This window comes from Triticum aestivum, chromosome 5B, assembly GCF_018294505.1.
Source record: "Triticum aestivum cultivar Chinese Spring chromosome 5B, IWGSC CS RefSeq v2.1, whole genome shotgun sequence".
NCBI lineage: Eukaryota > Viridiplantae > Streptophyta > Magnoliopsida > Poales > Poaceae > Triticum > Triticum aestivum.
In genome coordinates, this window is record NC_057807.1 from 677589226 (window position 1) to 677613931 (window position 24706).

Here is a 24706-nt window from a genome sequence, read left to right on the forward strand (position 1 = left end):
CAAAAGAAATATTTGAACACAAAAATAAATCAAAACAAGAAGCTAGAAACATGAAAACTTCATCTACTATAGCACTATTGCAGGAATGCCTAACAGTGGCGGGCGCAAAAGGTCATCAGGGGCGGGCAAGCCTCCCAGGGGTGCCCGCCACTAACTTACCGCCACTTCTACTACCCCCATCAGTAGTGGGTGCACTCCCGCCACTGGTAGAACATATCCAGTGGCGGGCATCTACACCCGCGCACCACAGCTTGATATTGTAGTTGTGGCGGTCAAACTTCCCTCGCTCACCACAGCTAGATGTTGTGGTTGGGCCTGGCAATCTAGGCTTCCACCACAACTATACATATAACCAACAAGAATTTACATATTCGATCATATGCAATACGATGAATCATAGTTTAGTAGGAGCACATTTTATCATAGTCAATAAACAAGCTAACAACAAGTTGCCCAGCTTCATAGAAACATAGAAACTACATTCGGAGCATCAATCATAGACCACATTATGGACTGCACAAATAGTTGAAAAATAAAAGTTTAGCTCCATCATAACAACTTGCAAGAAAGCTCAGCTCTGCAAAAGAGTTGTCCTCGTCTCCATTCATCTTCTTGACTTCGTCTAGGGCGGACTTAGTTTCAAAACTGTCTCGGGAGCCTCAACGGCCTCTCATGCGCTCTCTGCAATAGCTTTGCAGCTTCTAGTGGCTGCCCTTGCAAGATCGGGAGATCCTTCTGAAGGAAATATGCCTTAGAGGCAATAATAAAGTTGTTATTTATATTTCCTTATTCATGATAAAGATTTATTGTTCATGTTAGAATTATATTGATCGGAAACTTAAATAGATGTGTGGATACATAAACAAATACCGTGTCCCTAGTGAGCCTCTACTAGACTAGCTCATTGATCAAAGATGGTTAAGGTTTACTAACCATAGACATGTGTTGTCACTTGATAACGCAATCACATCACTAGGAGAATGATGTGATGGACAAGACCCATCCGTTAGCTTAGCATATGATCGTTCAGTTTATTGCTATTGCTTTCTTAATGTCAAATGCACATTCCTTCAACTAGGAGATCATGCAACTCTCGGATATAGGAGTAATACCTTGTGTGCTATCAAACATCACAATGTAACTGGGCATTCATAAAGATGCTCTACAGGTATATCCGAAGGTGTCTGTTGAGTTGGCATGGATCGAGATTAGGATTTGTCACTCCGTGTATCGGAGAGGTATCTCTGGGCCCTCTCGGTAATACACATCACAAGAAGATTGCAAGCAAAGTGCTAAGGAGTTAGTTAAAAGATGATGTATTACGGAATGAGTAAAGAGACTTGCTGGTACCGAGATTGAACTAGGTATGAAGATACCGACGATAGAATCTCGGGCAAGTAACATACCAGGATAGACAAAGGGAATTATGTATGTTGTCATTTCGGTTCGACCGATAAAGATCTTCATAGAATATGTAGGAACCAATATGGGTATCCAGGTTCCACTATTGGTTATTAACCAAGGAAGTGTCTAGGTCATGTCTACATAGTTCTCGAACTCATAGGGTCCGCACGCTTAATGTTTGTTGACCATATAGTGTTATATGAGTTCTATGATTTGGTGACCGAATGTTGTTCGGAGTCCCGAATGAGATTACAAATATGACGAGGAGCTCTGGAATGGTCCGGAGGTAAGGATCGATATATAGGACGATGTTATTTGGACACGGGAAGAGTTTCGGGAGGTACCGGATAGTCATCGGATCACCGGAAGGGGTTCCGGGAAGCCCCGGGAGGTACCGACCAAGGGGAGAAACGGAAGGAAGGGGATTCGGTCTCCCCTTTCCTTCTCTCCTCTGGTAAATATGTAAGGGTAGGAGCCCAAGGAGGATTGGGCCTCCTTGGGGGCACCTCCTGGCTACCTCCCCTCTCCGCCATCTATACATATGAGGGAGGGGGCGCCACACAAGACCACGACAATCTCTTAGCCGTGTGCGGCGCCCCTCTCCACAGTTTCGTCCCTCGGTCATACTTTCGGAGTGCTTAGGCGAAGCCCTACATAGATAGCATCACCACCACCATTACCACGCCGTCCTGCTACCGGAACGTATCCACTACTTTGCCCGTCTTTATGGATGAAGAAGGCGAGGTCGTCACCAAGCTGAATGTGTGCTGAACACGGAGGTGTCGTACGTTCATTACTCGATCGGTTAGATCGCGAAGAAGTTCGACTACATCAACCGTGTTAGTAAACATTTCTGCTTACGGTCTACGAGGGTACATAGACTCACTCTCCCCTCTCGTTGCTATCCATCTCTATGGATATATCTTGCATGTGCATAGAAAACTTTTGTTTTCCATGCAACATTTCCCAACAGTGGCATCCGAGCCAGGTCTATGCATAGATGATATGCACGATTAGAACACAAAGAGTTGTGGGCGATGATAGTCATATTACTTACCACCAACGTATTATTTTGATTCGCCGTGCTGGGGCACACAAACAGGGGTGTATGTTTTCTCCTGACTCATGCACGGACTAGCATGGCCAACAGGCTCAAGGACAGAAACTACAACACCAAGATCAAGCCAAGCAAGAAGGACTAGTTCACCAAAGTGTCCAAGTACAAATCAACAAGGCCAAGACGAGCCAGAGAAGCAAGATAACGCCAAGGAAAGAACCACCCTTACCAGGCAGGCGAGCCTGGCGGGGATGGGTTTCTGCCTTAGAAGCATACTTCCGGATCATCCCGGCTGGCCTTGTCAGGACTCACAGAGGCAAGCTACGCCACCACTCCACCTCATGAGCAACGCGAGTCATAGGTCAGTGCAGTGGCAGGCCCCAAGATGACTAAGTGGCTACTTTTCGCCACATGGCAGCCACTTTCTACAGCAACACCTCCATATGACACCCGTCATGGGACGTGTCAAGCAAACAGGCGCGAAGCTAGCAAAATAGCCCAGCAAGGGCTGCCGGGCACGCTGTGATGTGACACTAGATGGTGCATTTAATGCGCCCTGTCAGCCTGCAGAGTTAGGTATGATAGCACTATTCGCTATCTAATCAGAATGCAAAGACTAATTTGCCACTATGGTAACCCCTTTCGTCTATAAAAGGAGGCCCATGGCAGACGTAAAGAGGGTTCGGTCTGCGAGGTTGCCAAGCTCAGGCCCTCATGTACCCATACACACGTTGCCACTTCGCCTGAGGCAACCCTGCCACGCAAAGTGCGTTGCATCCACCACCACCTTTTCCACCATCAATCCACCAAAGGAGGAGGAGGGTTTTATGCCTCACGTCGGCCTGAACCTTGGTAAAATTGTCTGTGTGATCTCTGCCGCGCTGTGTAACGCTTCTCCGCTCTTTGTGCAATGTGCCCATCCCCCCGCCAAACCAAAAGGGGTTCATAGCTCCATAGGTGGATGTGGTTTCCTGCGATATCTTTGGGGCGCTAGGTAGGGGGTGTGACTTGCGCGAACCTGAGAGCGTATGAAGCATGTCATATTTGCCAAAGGCGTCGCTCCCAGCGATGTTCGAGAGGATGACTAGGGCAGAGCGAAACGGCAACATTGCTCCCGCGCCGACCTCGCTCGCTCTCCGCCATCCCCATTTACCGTGGTCAAAACGGCCATGGAAGCTAGCAGCAAGGGCAACAATACTACCTCGAATGGGCCGAGCAACAGGAGTGCTTGTTAAATCTCGTTCGATAGGAAGGAATGATGTGCAAGGTACCAAGATTTCTCTCTCTCTCTCTGCCACTCTCACTCTTTGACAATCATGCTACTCTGGGTTTTAGCATCGTCAACATCGACGAGCCCGTGAGATGCTCGGTTCAGCTTTTACCCTACCTAGGGAAATCCTGAGTATATCGCCAGCACAAGTCCGTTGATTGATGCCCCGGCAAGTATACACAAGCAAGGCCGCCCACGCTTGCGTGGCTTTTGTGCCATTTGCCGTTAGGATTGGTCAAGGAGTGCAGAGAGGAAGGGAGAGAAACCGGCAGTACCTGGCATCGCGCCCTACTGCTACAAGTTGCATGCGCCTCTAGCCAACCCGTGCCGGGGTTTAGAGGCTGATATATAAGCAATGCACTCCTTCCCGAAACATGCGGGTTACATGAGCACCCACAGCCAGTGGAAGGACATGCGGAAGCCCAAATAAGCTAAGTACATTCTACCTCTGTGTCCTTCTGAACCTTTCAGATTGACATATTTGTTTATCCCCTGAGCATCTAAATGTTCGCATGAAGAAATCTTGCACAAAATGGCATCTTTGCTAGATTCTTGTCTGCACCATCATTCTGTTTAAAGTCCGCTCACGGAATGAGTGGCTGCATCAGAAACTATAAAGGAAAAACCTACCGGGATGCATCCACGCCAAGATAAATGTTAAGGGCCAGACCCTTATGACTTTGGCGGCAATATGGTACCAGCAGACAACCAAAACGCGTATAGAGACTAATCATACGAACACTAATGGGTAAAGCTCGGAAGGGATAAACACGCAATTTAGATTAAGTGATAACATCAAGTTCACATGAAAGCATAAAACTGCATGAGGTGTAAGCACGGGACATTCATCATTGTTTTGGTTATAGGCCAACATGGTGGCGGGAATAGCTCAGTGTCGGGCCTGGTGGATTCGTGGAGCAGAAGGAACCTTTTGAACCCTGTCGGCAAGGGGAGTGGCTTTCTCTTTGGCGGCAGGGACATCTGTGCTCGACGGTGGCTTCCTGAAGCCATCATTAAGGTCAATATCTGGATGGCGGCAGCCAAGGTTACTTAGGACCATGAATAGGTGAAAGGATCGAAAAGAGGTGTCTAGAGGGGGGTGATTAGACACTTCAACAAATAAAGGTAGCAATTTTTAAGTTCTTTAAGTTGAGGTGGAGTTTTAGCACAAGTTTAAGCATTCACAATACATTTCAAGAAAACATGTCAAGAGTATATGAGCAGCGGAAATTAAAGCATGCAACTTGCAAGAAAGTAAAGGGATGGGATTGGAGTGTGCAAAGGCAATTGGAGACACGGAGATTTTTGGCGTGATTTCAATAGGTGGTGTTATCGTACATCCACGTTGGTGGAGACTTCAACCGATGCACTACTAGGGAAAAAACTTATACGCAGAAACTTAGCAGTAGCGCCTGTCAAAAAGGGGCACTGCTGCTAATTAGCAGTAGCGCGTTCAGCTAACAGGCGCTACTAATACTAGCTTAGCAGTAGCGTGTCTCGGTAGAACCATGCTACTACTAAAATTGGCCGACCGTTCCGGCCACGCTAGGTTTAGCAGTAGCGCGCCCGCGATAACCGCACTACTTCTAATTAGATAGTAGTAGAGCGCTCTTTCTGCATGTCGCTACTGCTAATTTTGAACCTGGCCACATGGTGGGCCCCGCTTAGCAGTAGCACGTCCGCTAGGAGCGCGCTGCTGCTATCATGTTAGTAGCAGCATGTTTTGCGACCAACGCAACTACTAAACCGCAGCCGTACCACCTTTTCCCTCCCCCTCTCCCCTCTCCCATCCTCTCTTCGTTCACTTTCCCCTCCAACCTCCTCTCTCCCTCACTTTGCTTCTTCCCTCACTACTTCTCCCCCCATTAATCTCCTTTTTCTACCTATCTTTCTCTCCCTTTATTAGTCCTAGCTAACTATACCAGCTCCATTAATGCATCTCCTTTCTCTTTTTCCATCCCCCTCCACTAGTTGAACTTGTCTCCTCTCAAACTAGCTAGCTAGGTAGATCTAGCTAGCATTTAGTGAAGTGACCTATGTACCTCCCTAACTAGATCTATAGCCTTGTAAAGAAGAGCTTTGTCCACTTTTGATCATTCCACAGGAGTGTGTGGCGACACGACAACATCATCACCGTGCTCGGTCTCAAGATAGGTGATTTAAAAGTTGTGCTTTTGCAAGAATGGAAATATGCGTATGTGTGCGATATGACATAATCGGGCGATATCATGGAAATTGGGTGTGTGGTATGAGTTGCCGCCAAATTGTGCTTGTGAGTTGCCTATGTTTTGCCGAAATGTTGATTTATTTCCATTTCGGTGAATTCCGAGCAAACTCTATATGTCCTATTTTTAGGGAAGATCATGCCGAATTTTTGTGTGACTTTGATGCATGCATGCATTTTTATAATTTACTATTACCATGCGGGCGTTCATGATGGTTAGTGGAACGGTGGTGAACAGGTGGTTGCGGTCGGTGCTGCAGGACATGAAAGAAAATAACCTGACAGAGGTTTTATGTCTGTGTCGAAGGCAGAGGAGGAGTTTGGTTCGACCCCTATGATGCAATGGCGCACCTGCTCATGACTGGCTATACTCGGTGGATAACTAAAGATGAGGATGATGATGTTGAGGATGCCGACAGGGCAGGCAATGACGACACGGGGCAAGACGGAGAGATGATCGATAATGGCGGCGGAGAAGGGGCCGGACATGGTAGCGGAGAAAACATGGACTCCACGCCGCAGACTTCGTCGATACTAAGTTCAATCATGTGTTCAAGCACTGCTTCGCAAGGAGACGAATACTAAGAGACCTTCTTCTAGAGAGGAGGCCAAGCTGCAGACACTGGTGGTAGACACTAACACTCCATTGTATGATGGTTGCAATCCTGAGGTGACCCGCTTGAGTTTCACGCTCGAACTCCTGAAGACGAAGGCTAAGAACAAATGGACTGACACTAGCCTCGATGAGATTCTCAAGTACCTAAAGGATGTTCTTCCCGTGGGGAATCTAAGTCCTACTAGTGTGGATGAGGCCACGGAGATCATATGCCCTCTTGATCTGCCGCACATTAAATACCATGAATGCATCAACGATTGCATAATTTATCGGAAGGACCACGCTAAAAAAACAAGCTATCCGGTGTGAAATGCTTCTTGATACAAGAAGGCAAGGAAGAAATCTCCCCAGAAAGTTGTATGGTACTTACCGATCACTCCCCGTCTACATCGGTATTTAGTAGATCCCAAGGAAGCAAAGCTCATGCGCTGGCATGTCGAGAGGAAAAAGCCCGACGATGTAGATGATCTGAACCTGAGACACGTCATGGATGGAAGCTAGTGGAAAGCGTTCAATGGCAAATATCGGTATTTCGCATGTGATGCAAGTAATATTGTGCTCGGCTCGTGTATCGATGGCATGAATCCATTTGGCAACCAGAACACCAACCATAGCACATGGCCCGTGTTTGTATGGATGTATAACCTCCCCCCTGGTTGTGCATGAAGTCGTAGTACATACACATGAGCATGCTGATTCAAGGGCCAAAACAACCGAGAAATAATATTAATTTGTATTTGGGTCTACTTCAAGAGGAGTTAGACATGTTATGGAAAACACCGGCCAAGACATGGGACACCAGCAAAGGTGAGTATTTCTATATGAGAGCCGCGTTGATCACGATGGTGCACGACTATCTCAGTTACGGATATGTCACAGGCCAGGTGTGCCATGGATATTGCGGATGCACGCGGTGCATTGATGATACAATGTCTCAGCAGCTAACGTCAAGGAATGATGGGGGTACGGGAAAATCGTGTACATGGGGCATTGAAGATGGCTCGAGAAGGACAACCCGTGGAGAAACTGTGGAGATCTATTCAATGGTGAGGCTGAGCTTCGAGGACCTCCACGTCAGTAGAGCGGCGCCTAAATCGATGAGTTGCTGAAAAACTGGGAACAGTGCCCCGTGCTGGGAAAGATGATGAAAAAGGCATCGGAGCCGCAGCTGAAGGTATGGAAGACGAGGTCTGTTTTCTGGGACTTGGAGTACTCGCACAAACTCGACATGCCTCATTGCCTTGATCAAATGCATATCTGCAAGAATGTCCTCGAGAGCTTGCTTGCGACACTGATGGACATGCCGAATAGGACCAAGGATGGGCCAAAGGCAAGAAAAGACTTGCAGGATTTGGAAAACAGGGAAAATCTGCACATGCCATCCCCTAAAAAGTCGAAGGAGACAGAGACGGAGACAGAGGCGCGGGAGAAGAAGGAAAAAAAGTAAAGGAAGAGGATTATTGCCCCCTTCTTGCTTCACCTTAAGTACGACTGAGATCGATCAATTCTTCAAGTGCCTTACCGGAATCAAAGTTAGTTCCAGTTACTGTGGCAAGATAAGTAGATATCTAGACACGAAGAATAAAAGGTTTAGCGGGATGAAGTCCCATGACTGTCATGTGATGATGACGCAGATGCTGCCTGTTGCCCTTAGAGGGATAATGGACAAGCACGTCCGTGACATGCTTATTGGTCTCCGTAACTTTTTCAATGTCATCTCTCGAAAGTTGATCAGTGTGAAGCAGCTCCGGAGGCTACATGAAGAGATCGTTGTGATACTAAATGAGCTTGAGATGTACTTCCCACCCGTATTCTTTGACGTCATGGTGCATCTGTGTGTCCATATTCTGGACGACATAATAGACCTGGGGCCGTCATTCCTGCACAACATGATGCCGTTTGAGAGGATGAATGGGATCATCAAAGGATTCGTTCGTAACATGTCCCGTCCGGATGGAAGCATCGTCTAGGGCTATCTAACACAAGAGTGCATCTCTTTCTGCGAGAATTTTGTATATGGCACAGACCGGCCGCCTGTTGTTGGTTTGCCCGTTAACAAGCACGATGGAGGCTCGAAGGAGAAGGTCACTCCAATGGTCGCAGGGAACTGCATGTGGCCAACTCAGATCGACGCAATGACTTTCATAGTGCAAAATTGGTAGTGCTACAACACCTACACCAGGTAGATCCTTTCATGGCACTGCACAAAGAAACTATCGCAAAGAAGTATCGTGACCGGGCAGTATGCAGGATGAACACCGAAGTTACTAGAGAGTACAACTCCACTTTCTAGCATTGGTTCAAAGAGCATATTATTGCTAATCCCCTAGAAGAGGGCTCTAAGGACGGATTGCTCATATACGCCTTAGCACATGGCCCCTCGCCCAACCTCATCACCTATTAGGCATATGATATCAACAGATACACGTTCTACACGGAGGACAAAGATATGGACAGTGATGATCAGAACTTAGGGGTGATGATGGAATGCATGACCGGGAACGACAATGACACAACTGAGAGATTTTATGAAAGGGTCGAGGAGATCTGGGAGCTTTACTACTCTGGACTGCACAACGCGATGATGTTCCGTGTGAGATGGGCTAAGAATGTTGAAAGAGAAAACCGATATTTCACTACCATGACTATACCCGGCGCCAAGAGTGCTACCATGAACGCTATCACAAAAAACGAGCCATGGGTACATGCTAAGCACATGACACAATGCTTCTTCATAACCGACCCGTGCAGTCCCAGCCATGTTGTCGTGAGGAGAGGCAAAGGAACATCATTGGAATGGATGGAGTCGCCAACGAGGAAGACTACGACCAGTACGACAACCCAATGAGGGAAGATGACGATGACGATGAAGTATACGTCAAAAGCAGAATCAATACTACATTACCTAAGAAAGATCATACTCCATGGAAAAGGAAAAGTCACAATGAGGGGCTCAATTATTCTTCAACGAACAAGAAGCGAAAGAGGCTCACTCTAAAACGAAAATGTCGACGCTGAGGAACCGTTATCGTTCAAATGATGTAATATATACGTTCCTATTTTGTGTACACACTTAACCGTTATGCATGGGTCAAATGATGTAATATATATGTTCCTATTTTGTATACATACTTCACCATCAAATGATGCAATATATATCGCCTTAGTTATATACATTGTATCACCTTCGCTTTGTTTCCCGCTCTCGGAAAGAAAGAAAAGAAAAAGAAGGAAAGAAAAGGGAGAGAAAGTAAAGGAAAAGAAAATAGAAGAAACCAACAGGAAAACTGCTATACATAATCGTTATAGCAGTAGCGCTTTTCTGAAAATGGGCTACAGCTAGTCAAACTAGCTGCAGCGCGGCCATAGAAAAATGATATAACTACATGTGATAGCAGTAGCGCGTTTGGGAAAAACGCGCTATAGCTAAGTTAGATATAGCGCGTTTAGCTCAAACACGCTACTGCTATTCTGACTTAACCCCCAAAATCCCCACTCTCTATTTCTTCCCGCCTCTGCTTCCTCCCCCAAATCCCCACTCTCTCTTCCCCCCCGTCTCCGCCGGAGCCCTGCCCTCGCCGCGCCCCTGCGCTCGGCCCCGACTCCGGCGCTCGCCCCTGTCCTGGCGCTCGCTCCCGTCTCGGCGCTCGTCCCCGTCCCGGTGCTCGCCCCCTCGCCCCCGACCTTGGCACTGGCGCTTGCCCCTGACCCTGCCGACCTCGCCCTCGCTCCCGACCTCTGAACCTTGGTTGTCGTCTGGCCTGCCTTCTCGCCCTTGCACCCTCTATAAGCCTCACATCGCTCCTCCTCTCTCTGCTAGCTAGGGTTCTTCGGTTAATTTAGTTAGGTTTTAGTTAGGGCAGTAGGTTAATTAGGTTATCTATTTAGTTTCAAATATTTTTTCAGTTTCAAATTTAGGTAGGCTGAATTTAGTTTCTAATATTATGAAGAAAATTGACTTGTGCTATGCGGACATGTGATATTTGGATATATTTTTTTACTTTAAAATTTAGGTAGGCTGGATTTTTTTAGTTGCAAATCACTCTTTCTTCCTTTTATATGCAATTTTGAAGTGGACATGTGATATGTGGACATGTGATTTGGACATGTCATATTTGGAATTTGGACATGTTATATTTGGAAAACGATGATTATGTGCAGGGTAAATGATCTGAGTGGCCTATGTTTCGCTAGAACGTTGACTCATTTCCGTTCCGGTGAATTTCAGGCGCTCGATATGTCCCCTTGTTAGCACAGGTCATGCCAAAATTTTCCGAGAATTTTGGCATGACTTGTGCTAGAAAGTAGGCATATCGAGTGCCGGGATTTGCTTGGAAACGACATTTCGGCAAACATAGATCTTTTTTATGTCATTTCTCATTTTTTATAGTTTTATAATTAAACGAGGACACTTAATCATAGGAAACATGTTGAACAATGAAGAAACCGGGCCTTCTGACCAAGATGCAAGCGAGATGGATTATGAGGGTGAACAACAGTACCTCGACTTTTTGTCTACTAAGTAGAGTCAAGGTTTGCATGTCAGCCTCGATGATGGTACTGACGCCGACATCGACACTGACGTCGTCGGCACCGATGGCGGCACCAAGTCTGGCGGGGAAGGTACTGGCGGGGAAGATACCGGCACGGAAGGTACCTGCGCCGATGCCTCTACCGAAAAGAAGAAGCATAAGAAGTAGAGGATACGAAAACCTAACAAAGTCAGTATCGGATGACTGGTGATCACAAAGATGGCCCCTGGCAAGTTTGAGCCATTAGAGCCGGAAGAACCTCTCAAGTGCTACGGGAACCAAGTAGGATGCATCCTACGAGAATGCGCGAGCATCAATGATGATGACTTAAAGAGTAAAAACATTTGAGGTAGTTGCTCCTGACGAAGTTGCATAAGAGATTCAAGTTCCCCGACTGCGATGATAGCATAGAGCAACCGTGGGATGATCCAAAGATGAAAAAGATTAACAATCACGCCATGGGCATGTTCAGCAATGATTTGGCCTCTTGGAAAGGGAGGGTGAAACGAGCTATTGAGGCTGAGGAACCCCTGTCCAAGATTCTGGAGGAAAATCCGACACTTACGAAGAGGAGTTCAAGAACACTTGCACTACCAAGGCAGCCATGGCTAAGGCTGCAAAATTCAAGAGTCGTCAGCAAAGGAACACGGGGAAGCATCGCCTCGGAAGCCATGGCTACCTTGGCAAAAGGCCCAAATGGGATAAGGAGGACGCGGAACGTGAAGCCGCGGGTCTCCCATACCCCTTCGCAAAGTTCACCAACCCCTTGGAGTGTGACTTTATCGGGGCCCGCTACAAGTGGGACAAGGAAAAGAATGTTTTTTACATGGACCAGATAACGAGGAAGTTGATTAAACTACTGGTAATTTAGCTTCTGATCAAGTCGACTACACATTCGTAAACGGTTCACGTTCCTTCTGCTGATGAGGCCCAAGTGGGACACCCCTCTCAACCGGGCCTTGAACAAACTTAAGGGACTCCCTTTGGACCAGTGGCCGCAATATGGACGTGTGCATGGCGCCAGAGACGGCGCCACATGGAAGGTCTTTTACAACAAGGGCCCGGAGGCCAAGAAGTAGAAAAATAAGTTTATTCAGGCGGACATCAACGAGAAGGTGAAGCTTGTGTTCGAGAAAAAAACAGCTAAGGAAGCGAAAAAAGCAGCCGAGGAGAAAAATGAGTTGTTACAGCAGGCAATCGCTGCAGCTCTAGATGCCTGCAGAACTGATTTCGCTACTAACTTGATCCCGGCTATCATCAACTAGATGGAGGAAAATCCAGACAAGATGGTACATGATTTCCCCATGCCCAGTTTTGTCGGGAGCAACTCAGTGAACAACACCACCGCACCATCACCTTCCCATGCAACCAGGCCTGCTCCCGCACCCGCACCTGCACCCACTCATAGCATCATGTCCTCACTCTCTGGCGCACTAGGCGGGGCTTTATCTTTGGTTGAGCTCGACGCCCTCACTGTAATTACATGTCGCTCCGACATATATATCGAACCCACTACAAAGAACCTCTTCCCATTGCAAGATAAATAGATCAAGTTGGCCGAACAAAACCATAATAACGGAGAAGAAATATGAGGCTATAAGCAATCACGCATATAAGAGATCAAAGAAGACTCTAACGTTCATGGATAAGAAAACAGATCTGATCACACACTCAAAGTTCATCGGATCCCAATGAACACACCGCAAAAAAGGCTTACGTCATATGGATCTTCAAGAGACCATTGTATTGATAATCAAAAGAGAGAGAGGAAGCCATCTAGCTACTAACTACGGACCCGTAGGTCTACAAAGAACTACTCACGCATCATCGGAGAGGCACCAATGGAAGTGGTGAACCCCTCCGTGATGGTGTCTAGATTGGATCTGGTGTTTCTGGACTCTGCGATGGATGGAATTGATTTTCGTCGACTCCCCTAGGGTTTCTGGAATATTGGGGTATGTTGCTCCCCTCGAGCCACCCCCTAGGTGCTTCCTTGGCCATTGGATGTCTTTTGGCCCAAAAAAATCCTCCAGGAGTTTCGTTGCATTTGGACTCTGTTTGATATCAATTTCCTGCGGTGTAAAAAACATGCAGAAAACAGCAAATGGCATTGGGGACTATGTCAATAGGTTAGTACCAAAAAATGATATAAAATGACTTTAAAATGATTGTAAAACATCCAAGAATGATAATATAACAGCATGGAACAATCAAAAATTATAGATACATTGGATACGTATCAGCATCCCCAAGCTTAATTCCTGCTCGTCCTCGAGTAGGTAAATGATAAAAACAGAATTTTTGATGTGGAATGCTGCCTAACATGTTCATCACATTTTTTTCTTTATAGCATGGACATATGGACTTTTATATGATTCAAAGCAATAATCTAGTTTTGACATGAAGACTTTAATACTCAAGCATACCAACAAGCAACCATGTCTTTCAAAATATCAACACTAAAGCAAGTTATCCCTAGCCCATCATGCTCAATCATTGATCCATTCATGAAACACACTCGAATATTAGCTACACCCAATGCTCAAATACGATCATAGTGCCCTTTAGTTGGTGCTTTATAAGAGAAGATGGAGACTCAAATTCAAAATAAAAATTGCATAAGTAAAAGAAAGGCCCTTCGCGGAGGGAAGTAGGGATTTGTAGAGGTGTCAGAGCTCAAAGCTTAAATTTAGAGATAAAATATTTTTGAGAGGCATACTTTTCCCACCAACAAAAACGACTTAGAGATCTCCAAGAATTTCCATGCTAGATATATCATAGGCGGTACCCAAGCAAAAATAAAGTTTATTCCTTTTCCACCATTACTTTCACTTTCCATGGCTAACCGTATCCACGAGTGCCCTCCATACCAACACTTTCCAAGGAATTTATTATTTGACAACATAAAGTAAATTCATTTATTCAGTTTGGGACTGGGCATCCCTAATACCTTTGTCGTACTCTCGTGCAATGACAAGTGAATAAACACTCATCGTGAGAATAACACATCTAGCATGGAAAATATTGGTCACCCTTCACCGCCTCGCGAGTGGTAGAGCACACAAAAGAAAATTTTATTTTGAAAATTAGAGATGGCACATACAAATTTGCTTAGAATGGCATGGGAATACCGCATATAGGTAGGTATAGTGGACTCATATGGCAAAACTGGTTTAAAGGGTTTTGGATGCACAAGTAGTGATCATACTTAGTGCAAAATGAAGGCTAGCAAAAAGATTGAGAAGCGACCAATCAAAAAGCGAAAAATCGCGTACCCAAGCATTATGCATAAGTAACACCGAATAATGCAGCATAAGTAGGATATAAATTTCATTGCATAACTATTGACTTTCGTGCTTGCATAGGGAATCACAAACCTTAACATCAATATTCTTACTAAAGCACAATTACTCATCAACATGACTCACATATCATATCGTCATATCTCAAAACCATTACTAAGAATGAACTTTATTTTGTCCAATGATCTTCATGAAAGTTTTTATTATATCCTCCTTGGGTATCTATCACTTTGGCACTATTTTCATATGTTGCTTTTGATAAGCTCAAACAAATATAAGTGAAGATCATGAGCATAATTTTTCTTTCTCTCAAAATAATTTAAGTGAAGCAAGAGAGAATTTCTTAAAATTTTACTAACTCCCAAATAAATCTAAGTGAACCATGAGAGCATTTTCTTAAAAAATAATAAAGCACACCATGCTCAAAAAGATATAAGTGAAGTACTAGAGCAAGTCCATGGCTCTAAAAAAATTGAAGTGAAGCATAGGATCAAGCATAGCATAATTTTTGGCTCTCCCAAATAGGTGTGTCCAGCAAGGATTCAACACTTAAAACACTAAGCAAAACAAGCAAAGACTCATATCATACAAGACGCTCCAAGCAAAACTCATATCATGTGACGAATAAAAATATAGTTTCAAGTAAGATACCGATGGTTGTTAGAAGAAAGCGGGGAACCCACTACAAAGCACCTCTTCCCATTGCAAGATAAATAGATCAAGTTGGTGAAACAAAACCCAAATATCGAAGAAGAAATACGAGGCTATAAGCAATCATGCATATAAGAGATCAAAGAAGACTCAAATAACTTTCATGGATAAAAACATGATCTAATCATAAACTCAAAGTTCATCGGATCCCAACAAACACACCACAAAAAAGGCTTACATCATATGGATCTCCAAGAGACCATTGTATTGATAATCAAAAGAGAGAGAGGAACCATCTAGCTACTAACTACGGACATGTAGGTCTTCAAAGAACTACTCACGCATCACCGGAGAGGCACCAATGGAAGTGGTGAACCCCTCTGTGATGGTGTTTAGATTGGATCTGGTGTTTCTCGAGTCTGCGATGGCTGGAATTGATTTTCGTCGACTCCCCTAAGGTTTCTGGGAGATTGGTGTATTTATAGAGCAAATAGGCGGTTCGGGGGCACCCGAGGTGGGCACAACCGACCAGGGCGCACCTGGGCCTCCTAGCGCGCCCTGGTGAGAGCTGCTCCCCTCAAGCCACCCCCCCAGGTGCTTCCTTGGCCCATTGGATGTCTTCTGGCACAAAAAATTCCTCCAGGAGTTTCGTAGCGTTTGGACTCCGTTTGATATTGATTTCCTGCGATGTAAAAAAAATGCAGAAAATAGCAATTGGCACTGGGCACTATGTCAATAGGTTGGTACCAAAATGATATAAAATGACATTAAAATGATTGTAAAACATCCAAGAATGATAATATAACAGCATGGAACAATCAAAAATTATAGATACACTAGAAATGTATCACACCACATGATGATCGGTGTGATAAGCTCTACGTTCAAATACAACGGGTGCAAGCTAGTTTTGCACATGCGCAATACTCGGTTTAAACTTGACAAGCCTAGCATATACAGATATGGCCTCCGAACACTGGAGACCGAAAGGTCGAACGTGAATCATATAGTGGATATGATCAACATAGAGATGTTCACCATTGATGACTAGTTCATCTCACTTGATGATCAGACAAGGTTTAGTTGATTTGGACCACATATCATTTAGATCACTTGAGGGATGTCTATCGAAGTGGGAGGTAATATGATTAATTGAACTTAATTTATCATAAACTTAGTCCTGATAGTATTTGCAAATTATGTTGTAGATCAATAGCTCACGTTGTAGCTCCCCGTTTATTTTTGATATGTTCCTAGATAAAAGTAAGTTGAAAGATGATATTATCAATGATGTGGACTGGGTCTGTGATCTGAGGATTATCCTCATTGCTGCAAAGAAGAATTATGTCCTTGATGCACTGCTAGGTGACAGACCTGCTGCAGGAGTTGATGCAGACGTTATGAACGTTTGACAAGCTCGGCATGATGACTGCTTGATAGTTTAGTGCACCATCCTTTACGGCTTAGAACCGGGACTTCAAAAACGTTTTTGAATGCCATGGAGCATATGAGATGTTCCAAGATCTGAAATTGGTATATCAGGCTCATGCCCGTGTCGGGAGGGATGAGACCTTTGACAAGTACTTCGCCTACAAGATGGAGGAGAATAGCTCAACCGGTGAGCATGTGCTCAGAATGTCTGAGTACTAAATTGCTTGAATCAAGTGGGAGTTAATCTTCTAGATAAGATAGTAATTGATAGAGTTCTCTAGTTACTATCACCAAGTTACTGGAACTTCATGATGAACTATAATATGCAAGGGATGACGAAAACAATTCCCGAGTTCTTCGTGATGCTAAAATCGACAAAGGTAGAAATCAAGAAAGAGCATCAAGTGTTGTTGATTGACAAGACCACTAGTTTCAAGAAAAGGGCAAAGGGAAAGAAAGGGAACTTCAAGAAGAATGGCAAGCAAGTTGCCACTCCCGTGAAGAAGCCCAAAGGTGGACCTAAGTCTGAAACTGAGTGCTTCTACTGCAAAGGAAAATGGTCACCGGAAGCGGAACTACCCCAAATATTTGGCGGATAAGAAGGATGGCAATGTGAACAAAGGTCTATTTGATATACATGTTATTGATGTGTACCTTACTAGTGCTCTTAGTAGCCCCTGTGTATTTGATACCTATTTAGTTGCTAAGATTAGTAACTCGAAACAGGAGTTGCCGAATAAATGGAGACTAGTTGAGGGTGAAGTGAAGATGTGTGTTAGAAGTGGTTCCAAGATTGATATGATCATCATCGCACACTCCCTATACTTTTGGGATTAGTGTTGAACCTAAGTAAATGTTATTTGGTGTTTGTGTTGAGCATGAACAAGATAGGATTGTGTTTATTGCAATACGGTTATTCATTCAAGACAGAGAATAATTGTTATTATATTTGCATGAATAAAACCTTATATGGTCATACACCTAATGTTAATGGTTTATTGAATCTCGATCATAGTGATACACATATTCATAATATTGATGCCAAAAGATGCAAAGCTGATAATGATAGTGCAACATATTTGTGTCACTGTCGTTCAGGTCATATTGGTGTAAAGCGCATGAAAGAAACTCCATGTAGATGGACTTTTGGAATCACTTGATTATGAATCATTTGATACTTGTGAACCATGCCTTATGGGCAAGATGACTAAAACTCCGTTCTCCAGAACAATGGAATGAGCTAATGACTTATTGGAAATAATACATACCGACGTATGCGGTCCTATGAGTGTTGAGGCTCGTGGCGGGTATCGTTATTTTCTGACCTTCACAGATGATTTGAGCAGATATGGGTATATCTACTTAATGAAACACAAGTCTGAAACATTTGAAAAGTTCAAAGAATTTCATAGTGAAGTGGAGAATCATCGTAACAAAAAAATAAACTTTCTACGATCTGATCGTGGAGGAGAATATTTGAGTTACGAGTTTGGCCTTCATTTAAAACAATGTGGAATAGTTTCACTGCTCATGCAACCTAGAACACCACATCGTAATGGTGTGTCTGAACGTCGTAACCGCACTTAAATAGATATGGTGCGATCTATGGTGTCACTTACCGTTTTACCACTATCGTTTTGGGGTTATGCATTAAAGACAGTTGCATTCACGTTAAATAGGGCACCATCAAAATCGGTTGAGACGACACCGTATGAACTGTGGTTTGGCAATAAACCTAAGTTATCGTTTCTTAAAATTTGGGGATGCGATGCTTATGTCAAAAGGCTTCAGCCTGATAAGCTTGAACCCAAATCAGAGAAGTCCGTCTTCATAGGATACCATAAGGAGACAATTGGGTACACCTTCTACCACAAGTCTAAAGGCAAGATTTTTGTTACTAAGAACGGAACATTTCTAGAGAAGGAGTTTCTATCGAAAGAAGTGAGTGGGAGGAAAGTAGTACTTGATGAGGTAATTGTACCTACTCTCAATTTGGAAGGTAGCTTGATAACCCACAAGTGTAGGGGATCGCAACAGCTTTCAAGGGTAGAGTATTCAACCCAAATTTACTGATTCGACACAAGGGGAGCCCAAGAATATTCTTAAGTATTAGCGGTTGAGTTGTCAATTCAACCACACCTGGATAACTTAGTATCTACAGCAAGGTATTTAGTAGAAAGTAATATGATAGTAATGGTAACAGTGGTAAAAGTAAAGATAGCAGTATTGTAGTGATTTTAACAGTAGCAACGGTAAAATAAATAAGCGAAACACAAGATGTGAAAAGCTCGTAGGCATTGGATCAGTGATGGATAATTATGTCGGATGCAATTCATCATGTAATAGCTATAACATAGGGTGACACAGAACTAGCTCCAGTTCATCAATGTAATGTAGTCATGTATTCCGAATATAGTTATACGTGCTTATGGAAAAGAACTTGCATGACATATTTTGTCCTACCCTCCCGTGGCAGCGGGGTCCTAGTGGAAACTAAGGGATATTAAGGCCTCCTTTTAATAGAGTACCGGACCAAAGCATTAACACATAGTGAATACATGAACTCCTCAAACTACGGTCATCACCGAGAAGTATCCCAATTATTGTCACTTCGGGGTTGTCGGATCATAACACATAATAGGTGACTATAGACTTGCAAGATAGGATCAAGAACTCACATATATTCATGAAAACATAATAGGTTCAGATCTGAAATCATGGCACTCGGGCCCTAGTGACAAGCATTAAGCATAGCAAAGTCATAGCAACATCAATCTCAGAACATAGTGGATACTAGGGATCAAACCCTAACAAAACTAACTTGATTACACGGTAAATCTCATCCAACCCATCACCGTCCAGCAAGCCTATGATGGAATTACTCATGCATGGTGGTGAGCATCATGAAATTGGTGATGGAGGATGGTTGATGATGACGATAGCGATGAATCCCCCTCTCCGGAGCATCGAACAGACTCCACATTAGCCCTCCCGAGAGGTTTTAGGGCTTGGCAGCGGCTCCGTATCATAAAACATGATGAAACTTCCTCTCTGATTTTTTTCCTCCGTGAAAGGAATATATAGAGTTGGAGTTGAGGTCGGCGGAGCTACAGTGGGCCCACAAGACAGGGGCGTGCCAGGGGGCACGCCCCCCACCCTCGTGGACAGGGTGTGGGCCCCCTGGCCTTCATCTTTTGCCAGTATTTTTTATATTTTCTGAAACTTATCTCCGTGGATTTTCAGGTCATTCCGAGAACTTTTGTTTCTGCACAAAAATAACACCATGGCAGTTCTGCTGAAAACAGCATCAGTCCGGGTTAGTTTCATTCAAATCATGCAAGTTAGAGTCCAAAACAAGGGCAAAAGTGTTTGGAAAAGTAGATACGTTGGAGACGTATCATAGCTCATCCGAGAAATCTGTCCACGTGATGCCTACACCAACTGGAGAGGAAGCTAATGATAGAGATCATGAAACTTTAGATCAAGTTGCTACAGAACCTCATAGGTCAAATAGAGCATGATCCGCATCATGGTGGTACGGTAATCCTGTTCTGGAGGTCATGTTGCTTGATCATGACGAACCTACGAACTATGAAGAAGCTATGATGAGCCCAAGATTCCGATAAAATGGCTTGAGGCCATGAAATCTGAGATAGGATCCATGTATGAGAACAAAGTGTGGACTTTGGTGGATTTTCCCGATGATCAGCGACCCATAGAAAATAAATGAATCTTCAAGAAGAAGACCGACGCTGATGGTAATGTTACTGTCTACAAAGCTCGACTTGTCGCAAAAAGGTTTTTCAACAAAGTTAGTTGACTACTATGAGACTTTCTCAAACGTAGTGATGCTTAAGTCCGTCCGAATCATGTTAGAAATTGCAACATTTTATGAAATATGGCAAATGGATGTCAAAACTGCATTCCTTAAAATGGATATCCCTAAGAAGAGTTGTATATGATACAACCAAAAGGTGCTAACAAAGTGTGCGAGCTCTAGCGATCCATCATTGGGCTGGTGCAAGCATCTCAGAGTTGGAATATACGCTTTGATGAGTTGGTCAAAGCATATAGTATTATACAGACTTGCAGTCAAGCCTGTATTTACAAGAAAGTGAGTGGGAGCACTATGGCCTTTCTGATAAGTATATGTGAATGACATATTGTTGATCAGAAATGATGTAGAATTTTCTGGAAAGCATAAAGGAGAGTTTGAAAGAAGTTTTTCAAAGAAAGACCTCGGTGAAGCTGCTTACATATTGGGTGTCAAGATCTATAGATATAGATCAAGACGCTTGATAAGATTTTTCATTGAGTACATACCTTGACAAGATTTTGAAGTAGTTCAAAATGGAACAGTCAAGAAGGAGTTCTTGCTTGTGTTGGAAGGTGTAAAGTTGAGTAAGACTCAAAACCCAACCACGGCAAAAAATAGAAAGAGAATGAAAGTCATTCCCTATGCCTCATCCATAGGTTCTATGAAGTATGATATACTATGTACCAGACTAGTTGTGTGCCTTGGTATGAGTTTAGCGAGGAGGTACGATAGTGATCCAGAAGTGGATCACTGGATAGCGGTCAAAGTTATCCTTAGTTACCTGAGAGGACTAAGGAAATATTTCTCGACTATGGAGGTGATAATGAGTTTGTCGTAAAGAGTTACATTGATGCAAGCTTTTACACCGATCCAGATGACTCGGAGTCTCAATCTGGATACATATTGAAAGTGGGAGAAATTAGCTAGAGTAGCTCCATCCAGAGCATTGTAGACATAGAAAAATTGCAAAATACATACGACCTATAATATAGCAGACCCGTTGACTAAACTTCTCTCACAAGAAAAACATGATCACACCTTAGCACTCATTGGGTGTTAATCACATAGCGATGTGAACTAAATTGTTGACTCTAGTAAATCCTCTGGTTGTTGGTCACATGGCGATGTGAACTATGGGTGTTAATCACATACAGATGTGAACTATAGGTGTTAAATCACATGGCGATGTGAACTAGATTACTGACTCTAGTGCAAGTGGGAGACTGAAGGAAATATGCCCTAGAGGCAATAATAAAGTTGTTATTTTATATTTCCTTATATCATGATAAATATTTATGATTCATGCTAGAATTGTATAAACCGGAAACTTGATACATGTGTGGATACATAGACAAAACACCGTGTCCCTAGTATGCCTCTACTTGACTAGCTCGTTAATCAAAGATGGTTAAGTTTCCTAGCCATGGACATGTGTTGTCATTTGATGAACATGATCACATTATTAGGAGAATGATGTGATGGACAAGACCCATCCGTTTTCATAGCATAATGATCGTTTAGTTTTATTGCTACTACTTTCTTCATGTCAATACGTATTCCTCTGACTATGAGATTATGCAACTCTCGGACACTGGAGGAATGCCTTGTGTGCTATCAAATGTCAAAATGGAACCGGGTAACTATAAAGATGCTCTACAGGTAACTCCGAAGGTGTTTGTTGGGTTAGCATAGGTCGATATTAGGATTTGTCACTCTGACTATCGGAGAGGTATCTCTGGGCCCTCTCGGTAATGCACATCATATGAAGCCTTGAAAGCAATGTGATTAATGAGTTAGTTGCGGAATGATGCATTACGGAATGAGTAAAGAGACTTGCCGGTAATGAGATTGAACTAGGTATGGAGATACCGACGATCGAATCTCGGGAAAGTAACATACCAATGACAAAGGGAATAAACGTATGTTGACATTACGGTTTGATCGATGAAGGTCTTCGTAGAATACATGGAAACCAATATGAGCATCCAGGTTCCGCTATTGGTTATTGACCGGAGAGGTGTCTCGGTCATGTCTACATAGTTCTCGAACCCGTAGGGTCCGCATGATTAACGTCCGATGACGATATGTATTATATGAGTTATGTGTATTGGTGAACGAAGGTTGTTCGGAGTCCCGGATGAGATCACGGACATGACGAGGAGTCTTGAAATGGTCGAGAGGTAAAGACTGATATATTGGAAACTAGTATTCGGACACCGGAAGGGTTCCGGAGTGTATTGGGTACATACCGGAGTACCGGAGGGGTTACCCGAACCCCCCGATGGAAGATATGGGCCATATGGGCCCTAGGAGGGAGGCTAACCAGCCCACAAGGGGCCGGTGCGCCCCCCACAAGGTAGGAGGCCGAATTGGACTAGGGAAGTGGATGGTACCCCCTTTCCTTCGGGAGCTCCTATTGCACGCTTTCAGCGCCGCCGAAGGGAACTGGCGCCTGCAACAGCTGCTGGATGGGCCGGCCCACGATCGCGCAAGACGCAATGCGGAAAAATATCGCCAAAAATACCTCATCTCTGGGATTCGTACTCACGACCTTGCACTTCTATAAGAAGATGCTAACCACTGGACCAGCTTCCTGCTTCTGAATATTCACAGCGTGATCTTTTTAAAGAATGGAAACTAGACATGCAATTTATTATGCATTACACTGTAGTGTTTTATTTTCTAATTATTTGAAAACATGTTCACATATTACCAAATAAGGTTCATCAAATTTGAAAAAACTTTTATTGGTTTTGAAAAACGTTCATCAAAATTGAAAAAAAGTTAATTGATTATTGTTTAATGTTCATCAAACTTGAAAATAGTTACTAATTTTTCAAGAAAAGTTCATCGGATTTGAAAAAAGTTCATCGGATTGGGAAAAATTCATCGGATTTGAAAAAAGTTTATCAAATTTGAAAAAAGTTCATCAAATTTGGAAAATAGTTCATCGAGTTTGGAAAAGAGTTCATCGAGTTTGAAAAAAGTTCATCGAATTTGGAAAAAAGTTCATCAGATTTGAAAAAAGTTCATCGGATTTGGAAAAAAGTTCATCGAATTTGAAAAAAGTTCATTGGATTTGAAAATAGTTCATCGAATTTGAAAAGAGTTCATCAAATTTAGAAAATAGTTCATCGAGTTTGGAAAGAGAGTTCATCGAATTTGAATAAAGTTCATTAGATTTAACAAAAAAGTTCACAAATTAGAAAAAGGAAATATCGGCTATTTGTAAACATTTCGCGCATTTAAGAAAAAAAGAAAACAAAAACCAAAAAAGAAAGGAGAAAAAACACACAAAACATAGAGGAAATTTCCTGTATGTATTAAAAGACGGAAAGGAGGTTTTGATTCATGAGTTAGGTGTTGGCGTAGTGGTCCGTCGAGTCGGCTATCGACCGAGAGGTCTTTAGTTCGATTCCTGACTAAGCGTGATTTCCTTTTTTGAGTTTTCAAAACAGGGGGAAGAACTGGTAACTGGGCCGAGCCCAGCTAGCGTCGCTGCAGGCGCCGGTTTGCGGAAACAGCTATAACCGGCGCCTGCAGCGCTAAATAGGAAATGCCCTTTCCTTCTCCCTCTCCCTCTCCTTTCCACTTTCCCCATTCGGTAGAAGGAAAAAGGGGGTCGAATCCCACTAGGAGTCCAAGTGGGACTTCTCCCCACTTGGCGCGCCCTAGGCCGGCCTCCTCCCCTCTCTCTCCTTTATATATGGGGGAGGGGGGCACCTCTAGGCACAACAGTTGTTTCTTAGCCGAGTGCGGTACCCCCCCCCCCCTCCACAGTTTACTCCTCCGGTCATATTGTCGTAGTGCTTAGGTGAAGCCCTGCATGGATCACATCACCATCACCCTCACCACGCCGTCGTGCTGATGGAACTCATCTACTCCTTCGACCCTCTACTGGATCAAGAGCTCAACAGACGTCATTGCACTGAACGTGTGCAGAACTCAGAAGTGTCGTACGTTCGGTACTTGATCGGTCGGAACATGAAGATGTTCGTTGATACGTCCATTTTGCATCATGCTTTTATATCAATATTTATTGCATTATGGGCTGTTATTACACATTATATCTCAATACTTATGCCTATTCTCTCTTATTTTACAAGGTTTACCATGAAGAGGAGGAATGCCGGCAACTGGAATTCTGGCTGAAAAGGAGCAAACGTTGGACACCTATTCTGCACAACTCCAAAAGTCCTAAAACTCCATGAAAACACTTTTTGGATTTATTAAGTAATTATGAGCAAAAGAAATAGGCCAGGGGGCCCACACCTTGTCCAGGAGACAGGGGGCGCCCCCCTATAGGGCGTGCCCCCCTATCTCCTGGGCCCCATGGTGGGCCTCCGGCGACCATCTTCTGCTATATGAAGGGTTTTGTCCTGGAAAAATTCGTGGGCAAGCT